At 42.9% G+C, this 12,294-nt stretch overlaps 1 pseudogene; it reads right to left on the reverse strand.

The window, feature by feature from the left end:
* Positions 1-3,954: 3,954 nt before the first annotated feature.
* The window catches only part of LOC123989567, a 103,540-nt pseudogene continuing 95,200 nt past the window's right edge, over positions 3,955-12,294 (reverse strand).

The following is a 12,294-nucleotide window of genomic DNA, read 5'->3' on the forward strand; positions in this document are numbered from 1 at the left end:
GTTCCATACACCACTGCACTAATGAAAAGGTTTGATCTTATGCCTGGCTTATTTATTGTTGTGTGCCTGCAGAATTGGAATCTTCCCAAATTAACAGTTATGGGAAAAGTGATACCGGTCAAAATCCAAGGAAAACACCAACAAATAATTGGAGATAGTTGTGGCAGAGTGGGCCATTCTAATGAAATCAGAAAAGTACCAGGCAAAGGAAGCTAGCTCATCAAATTCCAGTGTAGCACTAACCACTGTGATTATCACCAGCACAAGCACAAGCAGCATCCAGCTGGGAGGTCACAGCAATCAGCCTCATTTCACATCCCCAAAGCCCCTCTTTGATTCAAATGGAAGTGTCACACATAAATCACACAGAAATGGCAGCTCACACACAATGCTCATCTCCACACTCAGTGGGGGAAGTCACCCTACATGTTGCACATTTTCAACAATTGTCCAGAATTGCCTCAAGTGGTTTGACCTGTGAATTAATAATATGTGCCATTTAGCTGAGACTTTTACCCAAAGTGACTTAGTCATACATACATTTTAACATATGGGTGGCCCCAGCAGGAATCGACCACACAACCCTTGGCATTACAAGCACCATGCTCTACCAATTGAGCCGCAAAGGACGTGCACATATATAAGAAACAGTATCATCTCTAATCTTGAGGTCATTCGTTTAGCGGTCTCACTGGCTTTCTTCATGGGTGCGTTAAGGGTCCATGTTCCACTGAGTGTTATGTACGTACTCCTAACCTTCTGAAGCTCGCTGATAGAATTGGGGGAAAAAAAACTTAATATGCAAGAGGAAGGATAAAATACTTGTTGCTTTCTTGAAATGTGGTTCTTTCTTCATTAACTTCTTATGGCTGGGGGCAGTATTGAGTAGCTTGGATGAATAAGGTGCCCAGAGTAAACTGCCTGCTACTCAGTCCCAGTTGCTAATATATGCATCTTATTAGTATATCTGGATAGAAAACACTCTGAAGTTTCTAAAACTGTTTGAATGATGTCTGTGAGTATAACATAACTCATATGGCAGGCAAAAACCTGAGCAAAAATTCAACCAGGAAGTGGGAAATCTGAGGTTGGTCATTTTTCGACTCATTCCCTATTGAAGATACAGTGGGATATTGGTCATGTTGCACTTTCTAAGGCTTCCACTAGATGTCAACAGTCTTTAGAACGTTGTTTGAGGCTTCTACTGTAAAGGATAGGTTCATAAGGGCTCTTTGAGTCAGTGGTCTGGCAGAATGCCACAAGCTCATGACGCTCATTCACGTGAGAGTTGGCTCGCGTTCCATTGCATTTCTGAAGACAAAGGAATTCTCCGGTTGGAACATTATTGAAGATTTATGTTAAAAACATCCTAAAGATTGATTCTATACATCGTTTGACATGTTTCTACGTACTGTAACGGAACTTTTGGACTTTTCATCTGGACCTAGTGCTCGCGCCTCATGAAGATGGATTACTGGGCTGAACGCGCTAACAACAAGGAGGAATTTGGACATAAATGATGAACTTTATGGAACAAATCAAACATTTATTGTGGAACTGGGATTCCTGGGACTGCATTCTGATGAAGATCATCAAAGGGAAGTGAATACTTATAAATGCTATTTCTGACTAATGTTGACTCCACAACATGGTTTGGTCTCTGAGTGCCGTACTCAGATTATTGCATGGTGTGCTTTTTCCGAAAAGTTTTTTTGAAATCTGACACAGCGGTTGCATTTTTATATAAATATTCACTTAATCGAACAAAACATACATGTATTGTGTAACATGAAGTCCTATGAGTGTCATCTGATGAAGATCATCAAAGGTTAGTGATTAATTTTATCTCCATTTCTGATTTTTGGCTGGAAAAATGGCTGTTTTTTCTGTGACTTGGCTCTGACCTAACATAATCGTTTGTGGTGCTTTTGCCGTAAAGCCTATTTGAAATCAGACACTGTGGTGGGATTAACAAGAAGTGTATCTTTAAAATAGTGTGATATACTTCTATATTTGAGGAATTTTAATTATGGGATTTCTGATGTTTTGAATTTGGCGCCCAGCACTTTCACTGGCTGTTGTCATATCGATCCCGTTAACGGGATCTCAGCCCTCAGAAGTTTTTAAGACAATTTCACATAAGATTTCCTATGCATGTGGACAAAAATGTAAATATATTACATTTCGATGAAAATAAAGAATATCCAATGCTTTCATTCTAGCTCAATACTATTTCAATACTTGCATTATTGTATTAAGCATCCAGGAAGTACACTTTTCTAATCTTCAACAGCGGATCAATTGCCAAAAGTGGGCCAAGAAGCAACAATGCACAGATTGAGTTTATGTTTTTATTTCCCATGTTCTCAGAAAGATACAAAAACACTTATTGTGGAGAATACACAACAACAACAAAAAAGTACTAATCCAGTTGGTATTGTTGTCTTCATTACTGGAACACGTAATCCCCCACTGAACACTTTCACTGTCAACCCTTGGACTCTCCGATTAATCTGTGATCAAGGTCCTCAATAGCTCCATCTCACTGACCTGATCCCCACCCCCAGTTAATAGGAGTCAACGTTGGGGTGTGTGTAAGTCATCTCTCTCCTTGGTGAACAGGGGCTGAAGTTCTAAAGCCATGGCTTTCTCTACACAGGAGGGCTGCTGTTCTTAGCAGTTCCCTCTCTACCAAAGAGGCAAATACAGGACCCCTTTTTATTTTTTATTTCATTTATTTTTTATTTTTAGATCTCATCAAAGCAGGGCAACTGAGAAAAAGAGGATAAAATCAACAGCTGTTTCTATGTGCCTGCCTCTAACGTAGTGCCCTCAGTGGAGAATTAGCAGTGATGAGAGGAAGGGCGATTTCAGAATTCAAACTCTTCCCTTTTTGACAGCAGTTAATTGTGCGTTTCTTTTGAAGGATTGTGAAAAGAAAACCATTCTGCAGTTGTACACTGCCCAGCAGCTCTACACAACCAAATCCATGTTTTCTACAGGTAGTGTAAGCTGAAAAACAAAACTCACAGACTTCTGGCTAGTGCCACAGGGTAAATCAAACACTCCACTGTTCCCTATTTAACACCACCATTTTCTTTCTATTTTAATGAGAGGTTTAAAGTTCTGCTTGAGAGATAGCGTGAAGGATACCTACCAACCATGGTGATCATACTGTACCCATTTTGTGACAGAAATTAACATTCTCGTCGATGCTAAACACCTGGGGGCACAACAGGTAATTGTCACACAAATCCATCCAATCTATTAGCTGTAGTAGAAATTTAAGAGCACAATGAAAAACATTTCAGATATTAAAGCTAGAATCCTACATATTTCTGGGCACACTGGTGCTCATAAATACAAATTCCAGGTCGCACAGCAACATAATTAGAGCCCTAACCTTAACCTTAAGTTTGGGATTCTTACTGGGTTAGCCAGATGACAGAGGACAAAAAGTCAGAGGGCCTTAACTGGATCCTGTTATACCCGTTTTTGGCTGATGGAATTTTGGGGCAGTGGTGATGAGTGTGAAGGAACAAGGCTGTACATTGAGGTTGTCAAGGGACTGGAGCTTCCATTTAAGTCAATATAGGGCTAAGATCAATTATGCTGCTGAGTCTGGCTGCACTACACAACTTTGATTATCCTGTGGCTAACACTGAACATGTGTAGCACTAAAAAAGGTGAACATGTTTTCTTCATGTCAATTTAAATGAAATCCTTTATCCAAAATATGGTGAGGGATCATGACAAAGGCAATATGGTCCATGGTACAACTTTTGCACCCCAGGTCCTGTTGAATGTACGCTCTCCCTTACAAAACAAACTATATGAATGACACATACTAACATCTTTCCCTAGCCTACCGGTCTGTGGTGAAGGGGGCTTGCAGTGTCATCCCCCCAGTAGAGTCCCTGCTGGTGGGACGGGGAACCATGGCCAGGCTCTTTTCTAGCTGGGCTTGGTGAGGAGCTGTGTGGAGAAGTCATACAGGTCCTTGTTGACCTTCTTCAGGGCCCTCACTTCCTCCTCCAGCTCTGACACGCGCACCTTGGTGTTCTCACCATTGACAAACACACTGTGGGTTTAACAGAAGACGGAGAGAAAGAAGAATAAGAGGGGAGGGAGAGAGGGAGAGTGTAAAGAGGGAAAAATCCATATGGAGGTTAAGCAACTACATATTTGTAGACACAGAACATTTCAATCTAACACCTCAGGTATCAAGTCCCAGTGGATTCTAAAACAGCAGCTCTTTGATAGACCAACTGTCTGCAAATCGACAAAAGGATGAAACCTCTCCAATATTTATGGTAATGTATTGTGTTTGGAGTCAAAGGCTCGATTGTGTGCAAATGAGCGGGGGAATTAAGTTTCAGTGGGAGTACAATCTGGCAAAGAATAAACCCGCTCCCGATGGAAAGCCCACTGCCGGTGTTGAGAGTCCGAATCCAGGTCGGTGAGTGGAAGGCTTGGGTTGAGGGATATGAAATCCCAATGGAAAAAACCTCCCTAATCTCACCAAGGCAAATATTGACATTTACCATTGTGTCCGATTCCGCAGTGCAGGCAGTTGTTGGATGACAGCGGTGCACATAAACTTCCCAGATTAAAGAGCAGAGGGGAGAGGAGAACTCTATTGCCTGTCTTAATTGTATTTATTTGTTGGAATGCCTTATTTGGTGAAGACGTGCCGGGCTGGGGGCTTTGGGCTTGCCTGTGGGAGCGAGCGAGGGCTGCTCTCCCTTTTTGGAAGGAGTGTGACTAATCTACTTAAGGGCAATTGGGACTCGGGGAGGCCGAGTAGTGGAGTCGTAAGCGGCTTGCTGAGCCCAGGGATAAGGTGCTTCTGGTGGTGACCTCGTCTAGTTAGCTGACAAATCCCTCCACGAAAAACACCAACACACTCCTAACTGGCACACACAATTACGCACACGCATGACCGCACACTGCATCCGGGGCGCTGGTCAAGAGTGAGCAAGAGACATCTCATGACAGATGTGCTGTGCCAATTCAACAATAGACTCAATAAGAGTAGTATTGATGGGTTGCAGTAATATAGCGCCTTTCAATAGGTTCCAAAGTACGTTACATTGTTTAGGGGTGATTCTCCCTATCCACTGCCAAAGTGTAAAACCCATTTGTGTGATGCATGGAAAACATTTTGCGCCAGAATGCTCTCCAAACATTGGCAAAAATGACATGGCCATAATAGTGAGGGGGGAGTTTTGAATCCTATACATTTTGGGTCATCCATGTTTAAAAAATTAAAATAAAAAGCTTTACAACTGCATTGGACCTCCCAGTGTGGGATCTGGTATGGAGGCTTATGGGGTCAGAATCAATTCCAGAAGAGAAACAGGCAAGCAATCCACCATCACCAGCCACAGACCTGTGAAGTGAAGGGCCGTGTTGGTGAGGGTCAGAGAGGAATGCTAGAGAGCCCAAGGTGGAGCAGGGGGTCCAGAAGGAAGCAGCTGGATAGTGCCCATGATTGGACAGGGAGAGCTGCTGCTGTCACTGTTGTCACCAGGACAAGGATGTATTAAGATACAGTCCCAGAAAAGCAGACCCTGGCTTTAAAAGCACAATCTGTCACAATCTGCCACTCAAAAGTGCTACTCCTGCACTTAGTTGTTGATCTCCAGATATCTAAGGAGAGGATGATTTCCTAAGAAAGGATATGAGAAGGATGAATATACCAAGTCCCCAGATAGCAAAGAACAATATTACAATATTGTGTCCTGACACGATAGCCGGTAGGGCAGTGACAATACCAGTATTGCAATATTTTTTCCCACAGCAAAATTATAAACACAAAGCAGGTCAAAGTAATTGGTCCTGTAAAAACCTGCTTTATGTAAAATATTGTGTTATATAGCTGGGAAAATAAATAAATGTGACTCTGGATGACAACATAATGATGTTTGTTTCCAACATTAGGGCTGTTTTCACAAAGAAGCTAAATCCGCTTTGTGTTTTGTTTCCTTGCCACGATAACAAGTATCACAATACTGGTATCATCCTGGCCCTAATAGCCGGTAAGGCGTCTCTTCTCTTGTAGTCAGTACGTTGACGCACAGTGGTGTAAGTATATATGCACTGGCATCGGGTCACTGTACAAGTTTAAGATGACTTTATTCATCAATTGTACACAAGGTCTAACTGAAATGTGACTTATTTTTTATCCCAACCCTTCTGAAAGACACATACAGGTAGGAGCAGAGGGCTGCCACACTGGTGGAGCAGTTGTTGTGGGGGTTTAAGTGCCTTGCTCAAGGGCACAATGGCAGACAATGGCATCTAGAATTCGATAACAGCAACCCAACGGTTGCCAGCTCACCTCCAGACCAATTTTTTTCCCATCAGACTTGGGATTCTAACTGGCAACCCCTGTCTAACCGATAGACTAATCACAGTTGTATTTTCTTCTCGTGGCCTTTGGAGAGGTCGGTGAGTAAAGAGCAAGCAATGCTGTGAGGAGTTCAAGGGTCAAAATGAAGATCCTTCAGCTGAGCCTGTGGAAAGGTGACCCTCAGAAACTTTAACAGATGCACAATTGAGAGCATTCTGTCGGGCTGTGTCACTGCCTGGTACAGCAACTGCACCACCTGCAACCGCAGGGCTCTCCAGAGGGTAGTACAGTCTGCCAAAAGCATCACCAATGGCACACTGCATGCCCTCCAGGACCCCTACAGCACCCGATGCTGCCCTATATACATAGACATGGAATCACTGGCCACTTTAATAATTCAACGCTAGTCACTTTAATAATGTTTACACACAGTATACTCATATGAGATGAGAAAAGCAGTTTCTATTCTACTGTATTTAGTCAATGACACTCCGACATTGCTTGTCCTAATATTTATATATTTCTTAATTACATTATTTTAGATTTGTGTATTGTTGTTAATTGTTAGATACTACTGCACTGTTGGAGCTAGGAACACAAGCATTTTGCTACACCCGCAATAACATCTGCTAAATATGGGTATGTGACCAAAACAATTTGATTTGAGAATGTTAACCTCCAGTGACTACGCATACGGAACATTTACACAGCAGTTATATTACATCTTTAACACCCTTAGAACATGACGTGCTCTATAATCGCAAGTCACATGACCCCCTGCGGTGATGTGAGCGCATCAGTATTGATTCTGACAGTAATCTAAGCAACCCTGGGCCCATGTGTTTGCTTGCTTACACCTGCTATTTAATCCTCATCATAATACAACTAGTCTGATATTGATGATCAATATCATGATATTGAAGTATGTGTATGTGCACACCCCCAGACGGGTATACGCTTTTATGCACCTCAAGTATCCGGTTCTACAGGGTCAATGTTGATCATGGCCTGCTCATGTCTCTCCCCTACCACATACACTGATTAGCAATGAAGCCATTATTTGGCCTATCCTATAGAAAGGGGCGTGATCGGGCTCCCCTGATTTACAGAGAGTGCCGGAGCAGATCCCTCTGCAATTTACTACCCCGCCCACTGACACCTCACCTAACTGTGTTCCTTTATTTTACAGCACGGGTTGATAAAGCTGATACGGATGGACAATACAGTGAAACGGAGGAGGGAAGGGTTCAGTTGCGAAGGTGGGACGCCCACGAGTTATGCACGGTGATGTAGAGCAGTAGTCTCCAAGCGTTGCAACAGCTAACAGGGATCCTAATAAAATCATTAAAAAAAAATATATATATATATATATATATATTTCACCTTTATTTAATTATTGGGGCTAGGGGGCAGAATTATAAATAGCGTGACCATTATAAATAGCGTGACCAATTTCAACTTCCTGCTACTCATGCCAAAACTATAAGATATGCATATTATTCATAGTTTTGGATAGAAAACACTCTGAAGTTTCTAAAACTGTTTGAATCATGTCTGTGAGTATAACAGTATAACAAAACCCCGAGGACTAACTGTTCAGATTTTTTTTCTTCTTTCCCCTCTCTGTTCCCTGAGTTGTCTTTGCCAAGGGATATTTCATAGGAACCTGTTTTCAGTTCCTACCGCTTCTAGTGGATGTCACAAGTCTTTGGAATTTGGTTGAGGTTATTCCGTTGTGCAATGAAGAAGTAGGCCAACTAGGAACTGGGGACACTTTTGTGAGTTGCGCAAGACGTGAAAAGCAGCGCTGGTTTGTTTTCTTTCCTGTATTGAATACAGATGGCCCCGTCTACAATTTGATCGATTATTAAAGTTTAAAAATACCTAAAGTTGTATTACAAAAGTAGTTTGAAATATTTTGGCAAATGTTGCGTTTTTTGTAAGCTGTTTTTTTCTGGATCAAACGCGCTTTATAAATGGACATTTTGGATATATACGGACAGAATTAATCAAACAAAAGGACCAATTGTGATGTTTATGGGACACATTGGAGTGCCAACAAAATAAGCTCGTCAAAGGTATTGCATGTTTTATATTTTATTTCAGCGTTTTGTGTAGCGCCTGCAGGGTTGAAATATGCTATCTCCTTTGTTTACTGCTGGTGCAGATGGTGCAGGCTATCAGATAATAGCTTCTTATGCTTTAGCCAAAAATAATTTTTAAAATCTGAACTGTTGGCTGGATACACAACGCGTGTAGCTTTAATTGAGTATCTTACATGTGTGATTTAATGAAAGTTTGAATTTTATAGTATTTTATTTGTATCTGGCGTTCTGCATTTTCCTTGGCAATTGGCCAGTTGAGACATTTGCTTCCCGCCTATCCCTAAGAGGCAGGTAGGCTAGTTGAGAAATAGTTTTCATTTACAACTGCAACCTGGCCAAGATAAAGCAAAGCAGTGTGACACAAACAACAACACAGAGTTACACATGGAATAAACAAGCATAAAGTCAACAATACAATAGAAAAAGTCTACATACAGTGTGTACAAATGAGGTAAGATTAGGCAGATAAGGCAATAAATAGGCCATAGTGGTGAAATAATTACAATATAGCAATTAAACACTGGAGTGATAGATGAGCAGAACATGAGTGTGCAAGTAGAGATACTGAGGTGCAAAGGAGCAAAATAAATGAAATAAATAACAGTATGGGGGTGAGGTAGTTGGGTGGGCTACTTACGGGTGGGCTATTTACAGATGGGCTATGTACAGGTGCAGTGATCTGTGAGCTGCTCAGACAGCTGGTGCTTAAAGTTAGTGAGGGAGATATGAGTCTCCAGCTTCAGTGATTTTTGCAGTTAGTTCCAGTCATTGGCAGCAGAGAACTGGAAGGAAAGGCGGCCGAAGGAGGAATTGGCTTTGGGGGTGACCAGTGAAATATACCTGCTGGAGAGCGTGCTACGGGTGGGTGCTGCTATGGTGACCAGTGAGCTGAGATAAGGCGGAGCTTTACCTAGCAGAGACTTGTAGATGACCTGGAGCAAGTGGGTTTGGCGACGAATATGAAGCGAGGGCCAGCCAACGAGAGCATACAGGTCGCAGTGGTGGGTAGTATATGGGGCTTTGGTGGCAGAACGGATGGCCCTGTGTCACGGCTCCTCTGCAGTGCAGGGGCATTTCCTCCTGCAGGCAGAGGAGGGTCGTTAGTGATTGGAGTCACCTGGGCTCAGGGTATATAAACTGCTTCACTAATCACTCTTGTCTCTCACTCTCTCTCTGCTCCTCCAGGTATGATCCTGTTTTGTTTGTTTGTTTGTAGTTTTGTATAGTTTTCTACTTAGTCATTCACACACACAGATTCGCGCATCCATGCACTTTACATACACCTTACATTATTATACTTTCACACCTCATTCCCTTTACAATGTTTAAAGTTAATCATTTTGGTTTACAATAAAGAACCTTTTTGATTGGCCTATACCTGTTGTTCGTGTCCCCTCATTCTTGCCACAGGCTATGAGCCGGCCTGTGACACCTGTGATAGACTGCATCCACTTTGCTGAGTAGAGTGTTGGAGGCTATTTTGTAAATGACATCGCCGAAGTCAAGGATCGGTAGTCATCTTTACGAGGGTATGTTTGGCAGCATGAGTGAAGGATGCTTTGTTGAGAAAGGAAGCCGATTCTAGATTGGAGATGCTTACTGTGAGTCTGGAAGGAGAGTTTACAGTCTAGCCAGACACCTAGGTATTTGTAGTTGTCCACATATTCTAAGTCAGAACCGTCCAGAGTAGTGATGCTGGACGGGTGGAAAGGTGGGGGCAGAGATCGGTTGAAGAGCATGCATTTAGGAGGAGAGTTGGAGAGAGTCGGAAGGAGAGTTGTATGGCATTGAAGCTCGTCTGGAGGTTGGTTAACACAGTGTCCAAAGAAGGGCCAGAAGTATACAGAATGGTGTCGTCTGCATAGAAGTGGATCAGAGAATCACAAGCAGCAAGAGCAACATCGTTGATGTATACAGAGAAAAGAGTTGGCCTGAGAATTGAACCACGTGGCACTCTCATAGAGTCTGCCAGAGGTCCGGACAACAGGCCCTCTGATTTGACACACTGTATTCTGTCTGAGAAGTAGTAGGTGAACCAGGCGAGACAGTTATTAGAGAAACCAAGAATGTTAAGTCTGCCGATTAGAATGTGGTGATTGACAGAGTCGAAAGCCTTGGCCAGGTCGATGAATACGGCTGCACAGTAATGTCTCTTATCGACGGCGGTTATGATATCGTTTAGGACCTTGAGCGTGGCCGAGGTGCACCCATGGCCAGCTCAGAAACCAGATTTCATAGCGGAGAAGGTACGGTGGGATTCAAAATGATTGGTGATCAGTTGGTTAACTTGGCTTTCGAAGACCTTAGAAAGGTAGGATTGATATAGGTCTGTAGCAGTTTGGGTCTAGAGTGTTTCCCCCTTTGAAGAGGGGATGACCGCGGCAGCTTTCCAATCTGTGGGGATCTCAGACAATATGAAAGAAAGGTTGAACAGGCTAGTAATAGGGTTTGCAACTATTTCAGCTGATAATTTTAGAAAGAGAGGGTCCAGATTGTCTAGCCCAGCTGATTTGTAGGGGTCCAGATTTTGCATCTCTCTCAGAACATCAGCTATCTGGATTTGGGTGAAGGAGAAATGGGGAGGCTTGGGCAAGTTGCTGTGGGGGTGCAGGGCTGTTGATCAGGCTAGGTGTAGCCAGGTGGAAAGCATGGGCAGCAGTAGAAAAATGCTTATTGAAATTCTCAATTATCGTGGATTTATCGGTGGTGACAGTGTTTCCTAGCCTCAGTGCTGTGGGCAGCTGGGAGGAGGTGCTCTTATTCTAAATGGATTTCACAGTGTCCTAGAACATTTTGGAGTTTGTGCTACAGGATGCAAATTTCTGTTTGAAAAAGCTAGCCTTTGCTTTCCTAACTGCCTGTTCCTAACTTCCCTGAAAAGTTGCATATCGCGGGGGCTATTCGATGCAGGACGCCACAGGATGTTTTTGTGCTGGTCAAGGGCAGTCAGGTCTGGAGTGAATCAAGGGCTATATCTGTTCCTGGTTCTACATTTTTTGAATGGGGCATGCTTATTTAAGATGGTGAGGAAAGCACTTTTAAAGAATAACCAGGCATCCTCTACTGACGGAATGAGGTCAATATCCTTCCAGGATACCCGGGCCAGGTCGATTAGAAAGGCCTGCTCGATTAAGTGTTTTAGGGAGGGTCCTAAATCCTAAGACAAAACTAGAGGGAGTGCAGGCTATCTCCAGGGGAGGTCTTCTGAGGTAGCTATCTATTTATCATAAAAAACACAGGTTTGTAAAAATCAAGGTGGGGGAATGGGGGGAAAAACAGGCCAGAATACAACAATTAAAAACTATAATTGAAAATAATCCGGTTGTTTTAAAAGAGTAACACAAACCGAAAGCTAGTCACCGAATATTCTCTGCATTAGTCTTTAAAAAGTGCTGGGGGTGTTACACAGGCCAAATGACCTTCTATTGAACTCCAATAACCCAAACAGTGATGTTGCATGAATTTAGACCAGATATACATACCCTGTCCTCCAGCTGCTATTATGTAAAGTCCTTTATGAAATTGTCATGCAGGTGAATGAGGACCCAAAAGCGACTTGGCGAAAACAGAGTCTTTAATCCAGTAAAGTAAATCTACAATCATAAGACATAATTCCACTCGTAATGACGAGAACAGACTGGAGACTCGATCAAGAACTGCAGGTTGCCTCGGGAAGGCACTTGAACGTAGCAGACTCAGACACCTGCTCACCACGCAGCATCTGAGGGAAACACGACACGACAGGGCGATACACAGACACAGCACGGTGAACAATAGACAAGGATCCGACAGGGCAGAAACGGAAAACAAGGGGAGAAATAGGGACTCTAATCA

This window comes from Oncorhynchus gorbuscha, linkage group LG02, assembly GCF_021184085.1.
Source record: "Oncorhynchus gorbuscha isolate QuinsamMale2020 ecotype Even-year linkage group LG02, OgorEven_v1.0, whole genome shotgun sequence".
In the NCBI taxonomy this organism is placed as follows: domain Eukaryota; kingdom Metazoa; phylum Chordata; class Actinopteri; order Salmoniformes; family Salmonidae; genus Oncorhynchus; species Oncorhynchus gorbuscha.